The 13,949-nt window shown below is 47.3% G+C and overlaps 1 pseudogene; it reads right to left on the bottom strand.

The window, feature by feature from the left end:
* Window positions 1-3,261: 3,261 nt before the first annotated feature.
* The window catches only part of LOC127023888 (myosin heavy chain, skeletal muscle, adult-like), a 25,187-nt pseudogene continuing 14,499 nt past the window's right edge, over window positions 3,262-13,949 (bottom strand).

Below are 13,949 nucleotides of genomic sequence, written 5' to 3'. Positions count from 1 at the left end.
ACCTTCCGAATGCCCTTTCCATCACCCATCAAAGCGACTGGAGGGCTCCTGCTACAGGGCAGGTGAGGAGGGGAACAGGCCTCTTGGGTAAGAACAGGGAAGGAAATGGGTCAGAAATGAAGCAATGATGGCGACGTGCCACCAGATAGCCAGCAGCCATAGTGTCAGGGTGCTCTAACAGTGCTTGCATCCCCTGTCCTGAGGACATTCCCTGCTCACTCCACTAAAGGCTGCTGGGGACACACCTTTCTCTCCATGAGGCTTCTACTTGGCAAGGTCTGAATTTAACCCGAGAGATGGGGATATTGTTTGAGCTCTAAGCAAGTAGATTTGGGAAAATGTATTTCATATTCTCTCCAGCTCAAGCTGCAATGGCCACTTCACTTGGTCACTGCTTTGCCAGGCAGCACAGGTGTATGTTGCCTCCCTTCCAGATCCGTCTCTTCAGCTCCCTGAGAAGTGCCTCCAGTTAGCCAGTATCTTGCAGGGTGACTCGTAGGGTCTCAGAGCAGATCCATCCCGTGACCCCACACTGCTCTCGGCCTCACACGTTAGCTAAGCTTGGACTTTACCTCTTTGGGCTCCAATTACAAAGCCTTCCTGTGTACTGGACTTTATTTCTCCCAGCTTTCCTAGGGAGGTCCAGTAGTGCTGTTACTGTGGCAATCCAAACATCTCCTGCATAAAAACAGTGGGATTCAACAACTACGTTTTTATACCTGTGTCTCTTGGGTGGGTGTGTTATGACTGGCAGCCTCATTTTCTACCCACAAAATGGATTTGGAGTGGAGAATGTCCTCCATTCTCCCAAATGGTAACAGCTGTTACCCTCGAGTGCTCTCTGAACCTGTCTTTCTGTACAGCTCTGAGCCTTTGCACCATGGACAGGGTTTCTGTGTAGTTGGTAAACTCCAGTAAATTTCTTCTCCAGGAACATGTACAAGTCTCTTTTCAATCCATGTAATCCTTTAGTTTGCAGTGACAAGGAGTTCCACAGCTTAACTGCATACTTTGTGAGGAACCCATATGTCTTTGTAGGTTTGAATACCTTTCCTTCAGGTAGTTTCATTTGATTTACACACACACACTCAACAACACACACACACACACTGTCCTCCACCTTCTGCCCTCTGCACTCTCCTGTTTCTTTTAATGCCAGAGCCAGTTAGAACATTGTTCCCTGTCAAGAGTCTCCACACTGTGCTGATTTTATAGTTCTGCTTTGTATGCCCACTCCGTTCTCTCCTTTCCTATCTTAACTCTCTGCGTTTGTTTAATTGGTCCTCCCATGGAAGCCCCTCTGTGTGTCTTTGGGGCTTCAACGTTCATTGCCTTTGGAATCGTAATTCTTTGCAACTTCAGTTTGTCTCTCTTTATTTTCTCTTTTGCTACCACTGCTGAGAAATGAGTGGATATTTTCACACAGTTACGCAGCACATGTGGAAGACCTTGCTCCTGACAGGTAATTGTCAGCTCAGAGTCCGTCTTTTTATATGTGACACTGCATTATGCTTCCCCACACGTATAGCTTTTGTGTTTTTAACTCTATTGAAATTTGTATGCTAGTTAATGGCACTGTTTACTCAGTGTCGTGAAAGCCTTCTGCGTTTGTTAGGCATCAGTCATTGTCCTTCCTGCCCGGAACAGCGTTATTTCGTTGGGAAACATTGCGTTCCTTCTTGTTCGACACCTCTTCAGCTTGCTTTATCAATAGCTTGAACAACACAGGTCCCAGTACAAATAACTTTTCTCTTTCATTCTGTGTCTTTGAGGATTATTTATCTGAGTGAGAAGCTTCCTTCTTATACTGTGGCTTCATCACTTCTATAAAAGCCTTTGTTGGGATACCTTGCTGAAAGGTTTTGGAAATCCCAGTCGATTATATCAGCTAGATCTCGCTGTCCACATGTTCATCTACCCTTTCAAAGGTTTCTGTGTTGAGTCACATATAAGGCTGACTTGAATTTAATGGAATACTCCCTTTGGAAGGACACAAACTACCTGTTCCCCATACCACTTCTTTCCCAGGAGGTGTTACATATGCTGCGTTGGTCCAGTGCTCAGTGGGAATTCAGAAGCTGTGGCTGTGACAGTGAGCTCGAGCGCTTTGAGCTCTGCCCCAACAGGCAGTGATTGAGACTGAACACGATGGCTTTTTACCCGTGCTCTCAAGTCTTCATTGTTGGTTCATGTGGAGCTCTCCTCAGGCCCAGAATCAAGCTGCCATTTGTCTGCCCAGCTTCCTTGTTACTTTTTCTGCACATTGAATGGAAAATCAATAGGCTAGACTGGAAATGCCAGCTACTAATGAACACCGTTGTGTTTCCCTTTCACTGATGGACTACTGCAGCTGCCTCTTCTCTGCTCACTGTCTGCTCTGACCTCTCTTGCCATAGGCTAGTGAGAGAAGTTCCTGGTTGAGGCCCTGAGCTTCTACAATACCACTAAGGAAAGCACCACGTTGAACAGCTGGGCTCTCTCATCAGGAACGAAAGATTCCCCCAGGCAGGGTAGTGTTTCAGAGGGTAGTGTGCCAGACACTCAGCTTTTGTGGACCGTGATCTGATTTACAGGGATTAAAGGAATTATCACAGAACTGTCACCAGCCTTTTCCAGTTTTAGTCCAAGAGGAGGTGATACTCTTCACAGTCCCCCTATCTAATTAAATTCAGGAAGCAGACATAGGGAACACTGAAGATCACCTTCTGTCAGCTTCTCAAAAAACCATAAACGCTGTTGGTTATCAGCCCTCCACAAATCTGCCTTGGACAGTAGCCAGCAAAAGGAGCAGCTCACACCTGACAAGTTGCACAACTGGAAAGTGCTGAGGTGCTGTATGGGTAAATATAACATAAGGTGTTGTTTGGGACAGAACGGTAGGAAGGCTGAACTGGCAGGAGTCACTGTCAGGAATTATTGTCCTTGATTTCTCTTCATGTGAAGTTAAATTTCTATTCATGCCCCGGTCATTAAGTCATAAAGAAGGGATAAGTAGTTTGGAACTAGATGACAAAAAGCTGTGCGGTGACATAGGTACACAAATTATAAGCCAAAGCTGTGCCCGGAAGCTAATGATGATAAGACCTAACCAGTAAAAAGAGAAATAAATGAAAACTGGTGCTCATGGTGCACATGCAAAGGAAGCTACATTCTGTATTCCCTAGACATTGACTTGGTTACAAAGACTAATTACAGAAGAAAGTGACCTAGAGGTTCACATTTTGTGCAGCCCTCAGGTCACTTTGCTGCCTCATGACATCCTCACTCTTCCTCTTCTATCTTCTTGCCGTGAAACTCCCGGCTCTTCACTCGGAGCTTGTTGACCTGCGACTCTGCAATGTCAGCCCGCTCCTCGGCTTCCTCCAGCTCGTGCTGGATCTTGCGGAACTTGGAGAGGTTGACATTGGACAGCTCCTCCTGTGCGGGGAGAGGGAGTCGGTGGTGAGGAGCCCAGGGCAGGGGTTTCACTCCTCCTGCACCTCGGCCTTGCAGGGCTGCGGCTCTTCCCTTGGGGAAGGCACCAACTTCCATCCCCCACCCACCACTGCTTACACGTAAGCCTCACACAGACCTCCTCATCCTCCCTTATTCAGGACGCCACTGTGACAAGCCTCACCAGTACTGTGTCACTCTTGAGGAGCAATTTTGTCTCTTGGATTTGTCATTTGTGTACTTATTCTCCCACTACTTGCTGCCCAACTATCAGTGTGACTTACTAGGTTGAGAAGGACCCTGAAGCCTTCTGCTGTTGATTACTAGCAGAGATTCATGAACTTCTCAGTCAGTGGATGTGGCCCCTGGGTTTGTTTAGTCTGACCTGCTGTATAAAACAGGCTGCAGAACTTCCCTCCGTTCATCGCTGACTGCAGGGTGCCCAGAACTCAGCAAGGCCTCATGACACGATAGTAAAATGGCATGGCCAGGGCTGTTGTGTCTTGGGAGTTTCTTCCATGCCCCTTTCCTGGCATTCATACTCATCTCAATGAGCGTGCTGCCCCGATGGAAGGTGGCTCTTGCCCATTCTTCGAGCAGTACTTACAGCCTCCTCAGCTTGTCTCTTGTAGGATTTCACCTTCATTTGCAGCTTGTCCACCAGATCCTGCAGCCTGAGAATATTCTTCCGGTCTTCCTCAGACTAAAGCAGTCGGCAAACAGGAAAGAGAGTGAATTATTGGTTCAGCATCATGTGAGGATAACAGTTCCTCTAGGGAATGGTGTCTGCAAAATCTGACTTGCTGTGAGAAAACTCTGCCAGCCCAAGGAGGCCTCCTGCCTTACCTGGTAGGTCAGCTCCTTCACCCTCCTCTCGTACTTGCGCACGCCCTTCACGGCTTCAGCGCTGCGCTTCTGCTCAGCATCAACCTCCCCTTCCAGCTCCCGCACCTGCAATGAGAAGCCCATCTTTGGAGCTTGCCTGGTATCTCTCCAAGGGACATGTTCACTCACGCACAAATACCAGCCCTACGCACTCTGGCCTCCAGCTTCTGGATTTGCTTCTTGCCTCCCTTCAGTGCCAACTGCTCGGCCTCATCCAGACGGTGCTGCAGGTCCTTCACCGTCTGGTCCAGGTTCTTCTTCATCCTCTCCAGGTGGGCGCTGGTGTCCTGCTCCTTCTTCAGCTCTTCTGCCATCATGGCTGCCTGATGGGAGCAAAGGGACAAAGCCATTTGGGGCTGGAGGCATTTTGGGGGAGCACACATCCACCATGAGCACTGAAAGGAGCCCCCGACTCACATCTGTGATGGCCTTCTTGGCCTTCTCTTCAGCATTGCGGGCTTCCTGGATCATCTCCTCCATTTCACCCTGAATTTGCATGATGTCTGTTTCCAGCTTCTTCTTGGTGTTGATCAAGCTGGTGTTCTGTGCAACAGGAAAGACATGATTTGTACTTTGAGACCTCATGCCTCCACATCAAGAGCTCAAAGTGCGAGTATTGTTTATGACAGTCTTTAATGCAGGAGTCCTCTTTAGAGCCATAGCAGCAAACCAGACATGGGTGGCTGGCTAGATTGGCCATATTACGGCATAGCTCTTCAAGTGGTTACATAGTAGTCACTTACAAGATGCATAGCAATCTCATTCTGTGTTGTCCCTTGTTGATGGGATTAATTTCCAGCAGAGTGCCTGACCTGGGTATGGAGGAGCTGCACACGTTCAGTGGCATCCAGAAGCTCCTGCTCAGCCACTTTCCTCGACCGCTCCGTCTGCTCCAGGGCTGCCCGCAGCTCCTCAACTTCAGCCTGCAACAGGTTTGCTCTGCGCTCCACCATGGCCACCTGCTCCTTCAGGTCCTCCTGTGTCCTGAGAGCATCGTCCAAGTGTATCTGGGTATCCTGTAAAAGAGGCAAGAGAAGTTGCAAGGCGGCAGTGTGCGCTTGGGTGCCAAAAATGTCACGGAAGCCTTTTCTCTTTCTGTAGCTTTGCTGAACGGACCTTGAGCACTGCCTGTGTGTTTCTCAGGTTCTTCTGTGCCTCCGCAGCCACGCGGTTGGCATGGCTCAGCTGGATCTCCATTTCATTCAGGTCTCCCTCCATCTTCTTCTTCAGCCGCAAGGCTTCATTCCTGCTCCTGATCTCAGCGTCCAGGGTGCTCTGCATGGACTCCACAATTCTGAGGTGGTTTCTCTTCAGCTGGTCGATCTCCTCATCTTTCTCTGCTATCTTCCTGTCAATCTCAGACTTCACCTGGTTGAGCTCAAGCTGGAGGCGCAGGATCTTCCCCTCTTCGTGTTCTAGGGAGGCCTGGACAAGTCAGCAGGAACAGTGACTTAAACTACTGCTTCCTTTCTAACTAATCTCTTATGCGGTACTACATGAAATCTAGGCTTGCTTTCCTGCCATCTCTGCAGGTAACTATTCCCATACTTTTAGTCCGGACACCATTTATTAGCACTGTGTGTACCTCAGCTTCCTCCAGTGAGGCTTGGATTTCAGACTTCTCCTGCTCAATCTGCTTCTTGACTTTCTCCAGCTCATGAATTGCCTTTCCTCCCTCGGCAATCTGCTCCGTGAGGTCGGAAATCTCCTCTGTGGGAACAAAGACCAACAGCATGGTCAGGCACAGAGCCGAATGGGAAGGGCCCTGCCCCACCACGGTGACAGGCATCTTTGCCGACCTGCAGGCACAGACCCATGTGGAGCGGTGGGTAGTGGTGGATAGGGAGAAAGCCCAGCCAGGAGCAGAGGGCCAGGGACTTACGCTGCAAGTTCTTGTTCTCACGCTTCAGCGTTTCCAGGTGGTCAAGGACTCCTCATAGGCATTCTTCATCTTGAACAGCTCCGTGCTGAGAGAGCGAGACTCCTTCTGGGAGGCTTCCAGCTCAGCCTGCGTTTCCTCATACTTCTGCTTCCATTCTGCCAGGATCTGAAGGGAAATGGGGCGTGAGTATGGATGTGGCAATCAGGAGGGGATGCTCTGCCCAGGAGCCCCAGGCCTGGAGCCCAAAAGACCTTGTCAAAGTTCTTCTGCTTCTTATCCAGAGCTGCGCAGGCAGCATTCGATCGCTCCACATCAATCATCAGGTCCTCCACTTCATTCTGCAGCCTCTGCTTTGTCTTTTCCAGGGAAGCACATTTGGCATTCACAGCCTCGACGTGTTCCTCTGCATCCTGCAGGCGCTGTGCCAGCTTCTTCCTGGGAGGAGATAAGCACAGCTCCAGGTTAGAGCTAAAGACTCTACCAGCATCCTAGCACCTACTGAGTATTCGGCCTGTCTTAGCCTTTCTAGCCTAAGGGCTACGTTTGTCCTTCCAATCGACACTTTCTCCACAGCACACTTTTTGTCTCTCTCCCCTCTACCACAAAGACAGTATATCCCTACCTTTGTCCCACCCCTGTCCCAACCCACTCTCAGAGACTCCAGTTTCCCTTGACAGTCTCAGTCCTCTCCAGTCATTCGACATCCCGCTTCCCACGTACTTGGCCTCCTCCAGCTCCTCTGTGCGCTGAATAGCGTCCGTCTCGTATTTGGTTCTCCACTGGGCCACTTCGCTGTTGGCCTTGGACAGGGCACGCTGCAGCTCCCCTTGGCTTCCTGCTCCTCCTCATATTGTTCCCGGAGCAAGTCACAGTCGTGGCGAGCAGACTGCAAGGCGTGGGCCAGGGCATTCTTGGCCTGTGGCGACATTGGGATTGGTAACCTGAACACTTGTCTTGAGGTGCCTCTTGACAGTGAAATGACAGTGACATTAGAATGAAACTCTAATGAGGCAAATGCAAAGCTGGGAGCTGATGAAGCCTTCATCAATGTGTTCTGGAGGATCAGGATGTGTTAGTGACAGGTGCTCTGGGGACGGTAATCTGCTGTCTCTGTAAATGTTTCAACACATGTGTCTGAATCCTGTCTTAGAGAGTATCGTCAGAACCTCATGAAAGCCTTGTGGATGACTTCCTCCCGCATCAACATCATTACACTTCTTTTCCTGCCTAGCTTATGAGTGGGGGTAGTGCATTACTGGTGTTCCCTCCAGTACTACGTGCGTTTGGGGAAAGAATGTTGAACCACTTTTGGTTTTAAAATATAATTTGTAGATCAGGTAAAAATATTGTAGATCAGGTTTTCCAGATTCATTTAGAGGTGATGTCGCTTGTTGAAAGAACAGTTTTGTCCCCAGAAAAAGTCATTTTATACTAAACATCCTCACCTTTGTTTCTTCCTCTAGATGTCTCTTGAGTTCCTCAATCTGTTGGTAAATCCTTGCTTGCCCCTAGACAGCTGAGAAATCAGAGCATCTTTTTCCTCCACCTGGCGTGAATATTCACCTGGGAAGGGTAAAGTGAAAAAAAGTAACTAGACTATTAATAATATTTGTTCCTGTAAACCCCTGTGATCAGTAGCTCTGAGATACAAGCTACCATATTGCACCCTGTGGTATCCTCACGGCGTGCAAGTCCTCCCATTGCACCTCAGGAATGAGGATGTCTCACCTGACTCTGTCTGCAGACGAGCTCTTTGAGTATTGAGGTCATTGATCATGCGCTGATTCTGCTCCTCCTTAGTTTTAATCTCACTCAGCTGATCTTCCAGTGTGCGGCACATCTTCTCCAGATTTGCCTAGATAGCAAATACAAGGAAGGAAAGGAAATGAACACCTGGACTCTTACTTATCCTCACAGCAGGGATTTTTTTATGAGAATGCGGCTGGTAGATGCAGCCTATGTGCCATACCTTGGCCCTGGGAGCATGTTCTACTGCAATTCTATACCTTGGCTTTGGAGACCGACTCCATGTTACTGGCCAAGTCGTCAATCTCCATCTTCAGCTCACTCTTCTCCTTCTCCAGCTTCTGCTTCACTCGTTGCAGGTTGTCGATCTGCTCCCCAAGCTCAGCTGTGCTGTCTGCATGCTTCTTCCGCAGGGCGGCAGCCGTGGCTTCGTGCTGCAGCGTGGCCTCTTCGAGGTCACGGCGCATCTTCTGAAACTCTGCCTCGCGCTTCTTGTTCACCTCGAGCTGAGCTGCAGTAGCCCCGCCTGCTTCTTCCAGGCGCTCGCTGATCTCCTCTAGCTCCCTCGAGAGGTCAGCCCGATGCTTCTCCGCTTTTGCCCGAGAGGTTCGTTCAGCCTCAATTTCCTCCTCCAGTTCTTCAATACGAGCCTGGGGAACATTAGGCACCCTTCACACCCATGCCCTCCTCCTACCTGACCTGTGTCTGGGTGAGAGAGGGGAAGGAACAGAGACTTACCTGCAGCTCCTTGATCTTCTTCTGTAACTGCATGCCCAGGGCTTGCTCATCCTCGATTTTGCTCTGGATCTGGTTGATTTCAAAGTCTTTCCTTTGGGCAGAGCAAACCGTGTTAGAGCTCAAAGAAAAAGGCAAGTGCACCAGCCCAGCACTCACACTGTGGCCCCACAGCCACACTTACTTCTTCAGTTTCTCATCCAGCTGCTGCTTATCATTTTCCAAATCCATTATGCTGTCATGGGCCAGCTTCAGGTCTCCTTCGAGTTTCCTCTTAGCTCTCTCAAGGTCCATGCGCAGCTTCTTCTCTTGCTCCAGGGACCCTTCCAGCTAAACAGAACAAGACCATCAGGGCTCTGCCAGCCAGGTTGAACTCCATACCTGTCCTGTTCTTGCTGTCTGCCGGTGTGCTTACATCGTCCACTTGCTGCTCCAGCTTGGTCTTAGCTTTGGTCAGCGTATTGACTTTGTCCTCTTCTGCCTGCAGGTCGTCCAGTGTCTGCTGATGGGCCTCTTGGAGGGCTTTCTTCTCTTTTGTCAGCTTGGCGATGGTCTCGTCCAGGCTGCCATCTCCTCTGTGAGGTTTTTCACCTGTTGATTGTAAGAAAGTGCCAAAAGTCTGTGTAGAAGACCTGACTGCTAGTGACCTTTGCACTTTGCAGTGCTTAGCCGGGAGCTTGTTCTTCATTTGGGATGCCTAGCTGCCTCGCTGTGGTGCTCCTGGTATGTTCGAAACCTAGCTTTGTTCTGAGGATACCAGGCTGATGTGGGAGGCATCTATCCCTTCACCCTTTATGTGACTCCCTGTGTGTGTACCTTGTTTTCAGTGGCATGCTTTTCCTTCTCCACTTTGGCCAACGTCAACTCGAGGTCATCAATATCTTTCTTCAGCTCTGAACATTCATCCTCCAGTTTCCTCTTCTTGGCTGTCAGCTCAGCATTAATTTCCTCCTCATCCTCAGCCCTTTCAGTCACCTCCTTAATTTTGGCTTCCAGCTGGATTTTGGTTTTGATGAGCTGGTCACATCTTTCCTCAGCATCAGCCAAGCTATCTGCTTCCTGGTGGGGAGACACAGATTTTTGTGGGTTGTAATGTTTTGAAGTATCTCTGCTCTGTCGTTTGTGTCACTGAGGAGGCACGTGTTAAAGTGGGGGCTGAACCTGGCCTTCCACTCCAGCAACTGGAGGATCTTGCCAGGTGTCTACTGGGAAACCTGTTCATCTGGTATCAATATCGAATCCAAATTTTTTGTGTCTCTTAAAAATGCCTCACAGAGAGGGCAGCTGACGGAAGAAAGTATTCAATAGCTTTTTCTTTTTAATTGACTCATCATGAACCTCATAATATTTGCAGAGTAAAGGCTTTGTGAGAATAATTTAGTGGAGCAAGTGGTGTTTTGTTTGGTGTGAAGAAACTGCCTTTTCCTAATTGAGTTTGAATGGGAAGTATCTGTGTTTCTGAAAGTAATCAAGGCCGCCTGGTGTAGCTGTAAGCAGGAAAAGTGGGTCCTTCTCAGCTTTGCCTTTACTCTGTTAGACAGGTGCACTCCTTTGAAAGCTGAGTAGATGGAGATACTTCCCTTCCAGTTCAGAGCTCTCTGCTGTGGCTTACATGTTGGCTAGTGTTACATGGTTCTTTCCTCGGACAGCAGGAATGCCGTCTCATGCGGGGCTGCCATGAGACTCACCATGCCTCTGCCAGCGCCTGTTTACTCAACGTCAGAGTGCCTTAGAGTGTGTGATTTAGACTGTTTTCTACTGCATGTTAGTTAGCTTCCTGTGAGTCTCTGCTTAGAATAAGCAGCATTCTGGCTGTATATCGTTCTTTTCCCAGGGACAAATGAATGGTGATCCTCACCGCCTGCACTTGGAGCTGCAGGTCATTTTTCTCCTGCAGTAAGGTCACCATTTTCTCCTCCAGCTCCTTCCTCTTTGCCTCAGACTTTTCAAGCTCTTCCTTGGTTTTCTCAAACTCTTGTTTCATGTTGGCCATCTCCTTCTCAGATTCTGCACTCTTCAGCAAGGGCTTGATCTTGAAGAACAGCTTCATCCAGGGCCAGTGCTTGACATTCATGAATGCACGAACATTGTATTGGATACAGAAGATGGAGTCCCTGAAATAAAATTCACATGGCTGTTGCATGTTCTGTGGGTGGTGAATGTAGACTCAACTAGCCAAGTACCATGAGAACATGATACTTGGTGAGAAATGTGTACCTCCTCTCCACCATTCTCCGATACTCCACTCTCATCAGGAAGCCTCTGCACCTGGCTTGTGTCATGGTCATAATCTCTGCTAGTTTCTCGTCTCTCATCTCCTCCAGCAGACCTACCAGCCCAGCTTTGAAGAACACCTTAAGAAAGGGAACATTGTAGCACATCAGTCTCAGGTAGCGCATAACAGAGGCACAGAGTGTTTGAACACAGGTCTTGTTTCTACCTTGGTGTGACCAAATCTGTACTGGGTGTGGTCCACATCAATGGACCCAAGAAGCTTCTCTGAAGCCTTCTTGCTATCCATGAACTGACCTTCTGGAATAGCACTTGCATTAAGCACTCTGTATCTGTAGGAGAAAGAAGAACATGAAGAAATCCACATTACTGAAACCACCACTGCAAATGAACCCCACGGCATTCTCAGCAACAGCTGACTGACTGAGTAATGTTATGTATTAGAAACAGTCCATATTTTCAAGACAGCGTAAGTGAAGATTTCATACTGTTAACTCAGAGTCCAAGGGAATCCTGATCATCAGCCATGCTATATCATCATGAACTGGCAGTGAAACATTTTTTGTATTACTGCTTAGTTCCTTGTTAGAATATATGTGTTAGGATACTCTGTATTCCGGCAACAGCTCTCAGCTGGTCATTTTCAGCAACAGCTGACTACATCCTTGATAGGGACAGACCTCTTTAAAGACAGTTCACAGGCATTTTTAGGACATTGGGTAGAAACAAGTATTGTTGTTCAAATGTGAAGTGGATGTGTGAAGGAAACTTTATGTTACCTCATCATTTTCCAGAAGTAAGGCTACTGTAACATGATTTGATTACAGAGTGTATACACTAAACTATGTAGTAAATATGATACTTACGTAATTTAGGACATAGAAGGTCTGGAAGAGGAAAAGAATAGGAGAAAGGTGGAGTACTTACCTTTGTTTGAAGTCAGCGTACAGGACTCTGCTGGGGAATCCTTTCCGGCAAATTCTGATCCCTTCCAGCACACCATTGCATCGCAGCTGATGCAGCACCAGCTCATGCTCCATGGCACCTAACAAACACCACCATCAGTGACTACCCCATTGTTTGATACTCAGAAGAGCTTCTGTGGCTTGAGTTTTCCTCCTATTGGATCCCCTTACCAGGTGTTTTTGTTTCATTTGGGATGATGCATCGTACAAAATGGGGTGAGTGCTGCGTAGATTTGTCATCAGCTTGTTCAAGTTCTCCTAAAGGGACCAGTTAGAACAAAATTTCCATATTAATGTACAAAAGCTTAATGCCTTCATCCATTTTTTGCTGTGAATATTACTGTTAAAAGGCATTATAATTTGGTTACTGTGTCATCATAAGTTATTATTTACAAAAACTGGGTTATAACTCATTTGTTAGCCTGAGACTCATGGCTTTGGAAGTCATGAACAATTCCCTGTGCCTGCCCTCCTGAATCAATATACTGGTTAGGCTTTTATATGTGATAATCTTAAAGCCAGCCTCTCTGTTTTCCAGAACTTCTCCATACTTATGAATTGTGCATGGTATCAGTACTGAAAATATTCAGAAGTCCAAAATCTCTGTTTGGTAAAACATTCTGAACTCTGTGCAACAGCTGAAAGAAATCGACTTATTTCAATGTCCTGTTTGCTTACAAAACAGACGTGTAGGAAAAAAAGATCTGAATGACCATATCCTCAACACATGAAAGAGTTTTCATTTTGATATATTAATGAGAGGATATCATTCCATATGAAAAAGACAAGAAACTAGTCCATCATTTAAATGGAAAGAAAATTTACCTATAGTACATAATCTTCTTCATCCTCTTGCTATAAGGACTTCAAGAGTTATAACATCATTTTTCACATTTTAAATTCCCTTTCTTCGAGTAAAAAAGAGACAAAGTGAGGAAACCAGTACATACCCGGAAAAGAGCTGAGACAGTCTGGAAAGAAGAACCCTTCTTCTTGCCACCCTTTTTGCCACCACCCTCTGTAATGAAAGAAGGGGAAAACAATTAAAGTATGGATGTTGAACATTGAACTACAGAACAGAAAAACAATTTTAAACTTTAAGTTCTTCTGTTTGATTTCCTGTCAACATTGTCCCGCGTTGAAAACACAAGTTTTCACAGAGCTGACCTGCATCTGCTCCACCATAGTTGCAAAGAGTAAGGCCAGTGTCTTCACAGATGATTTCTGGTACAACCCATGACAGTTTCATTCAGGGGGTCTTGTTCTTCTCCAGCCAGCCAGAGATGTTGTAGTCCACTGTACCAGCATAGTGTATCAGGGAGAAGTGGGCCTCAGCCTTGCCTTTGGCAGGCTTGGGCTTCTGGAAGTTGCTTGACTGCCCAGATGCTGGCATTAGAGCTTGTTCTTGAAAGAGTGTCCAGTTGCCTTGAGGGAACATGCACTCCTCTTCCAGGATGGAGAAGATGCCCATGGGCTGGAAGGTACCACAAGAAGTGACAGAGAAAAATAATAATGATGTGAAGCATGTGCTATGAACGTCAAAGGTACCAGTGTGTTGCTGGTAGCATCTCAGCCTGGATAAGAAGGGCCTAAGTTTGTCAGGAGTTGTTCTCAGCCAGGGAGCTTATTTCTGCCTTCCCTTGCCTTCCTGCAGCCTATCTTCAAGGAACTGATAAGAACATCTGTCCAGTTCAGGTTGGAATTGGGAGTAGAATTGGAGGGAGAAGTGGTAAACAGAAAAATAATTGGGAAAATAGCTACAAGAGGCCCAGTTGTTCTGGGAAGTCGGGCAAGACGATATTTATTTCCCAAATTTCTGTGTGGAGTTCTGATTTGAGTCTTCAGAGGAAAAAGGAGAGTGACTCCAGTTTGTTTTCAAGAAGTCTGTTGGTGGGAGCCCAGGCTACCTTTTCCATGCTTGAAGACCAGGTAATGCAGGATTGATGAGACAGATTTGCATTTCCTACTTTCTCCTCCCTAGACTAAAATACATTTCAGTGCAAAATATTTTAACTGACACTGAATGTCTGGCTGTGAGTTCTGTCTGAGCTGAATCTGGCTCAGAAACATCA

Source organism: Gymnogyps californianus, chromosome 19, assembly GCF_018139145.2.
Source record: "Gymnogyps californianus isolate 813 chromosome 19, ASM1813914v2, whole genome shotgun sequence".
Classification (NCBI taxonomy): Eukaryota; Metazoa; Chordata; class Aves; order Accipitriformes; family Cathartidae; genus Gymnogyps; species Gymnogyps californianus.
This window is presented reverse-complemented; position numbering and strand designations above follow the sequence as displayed.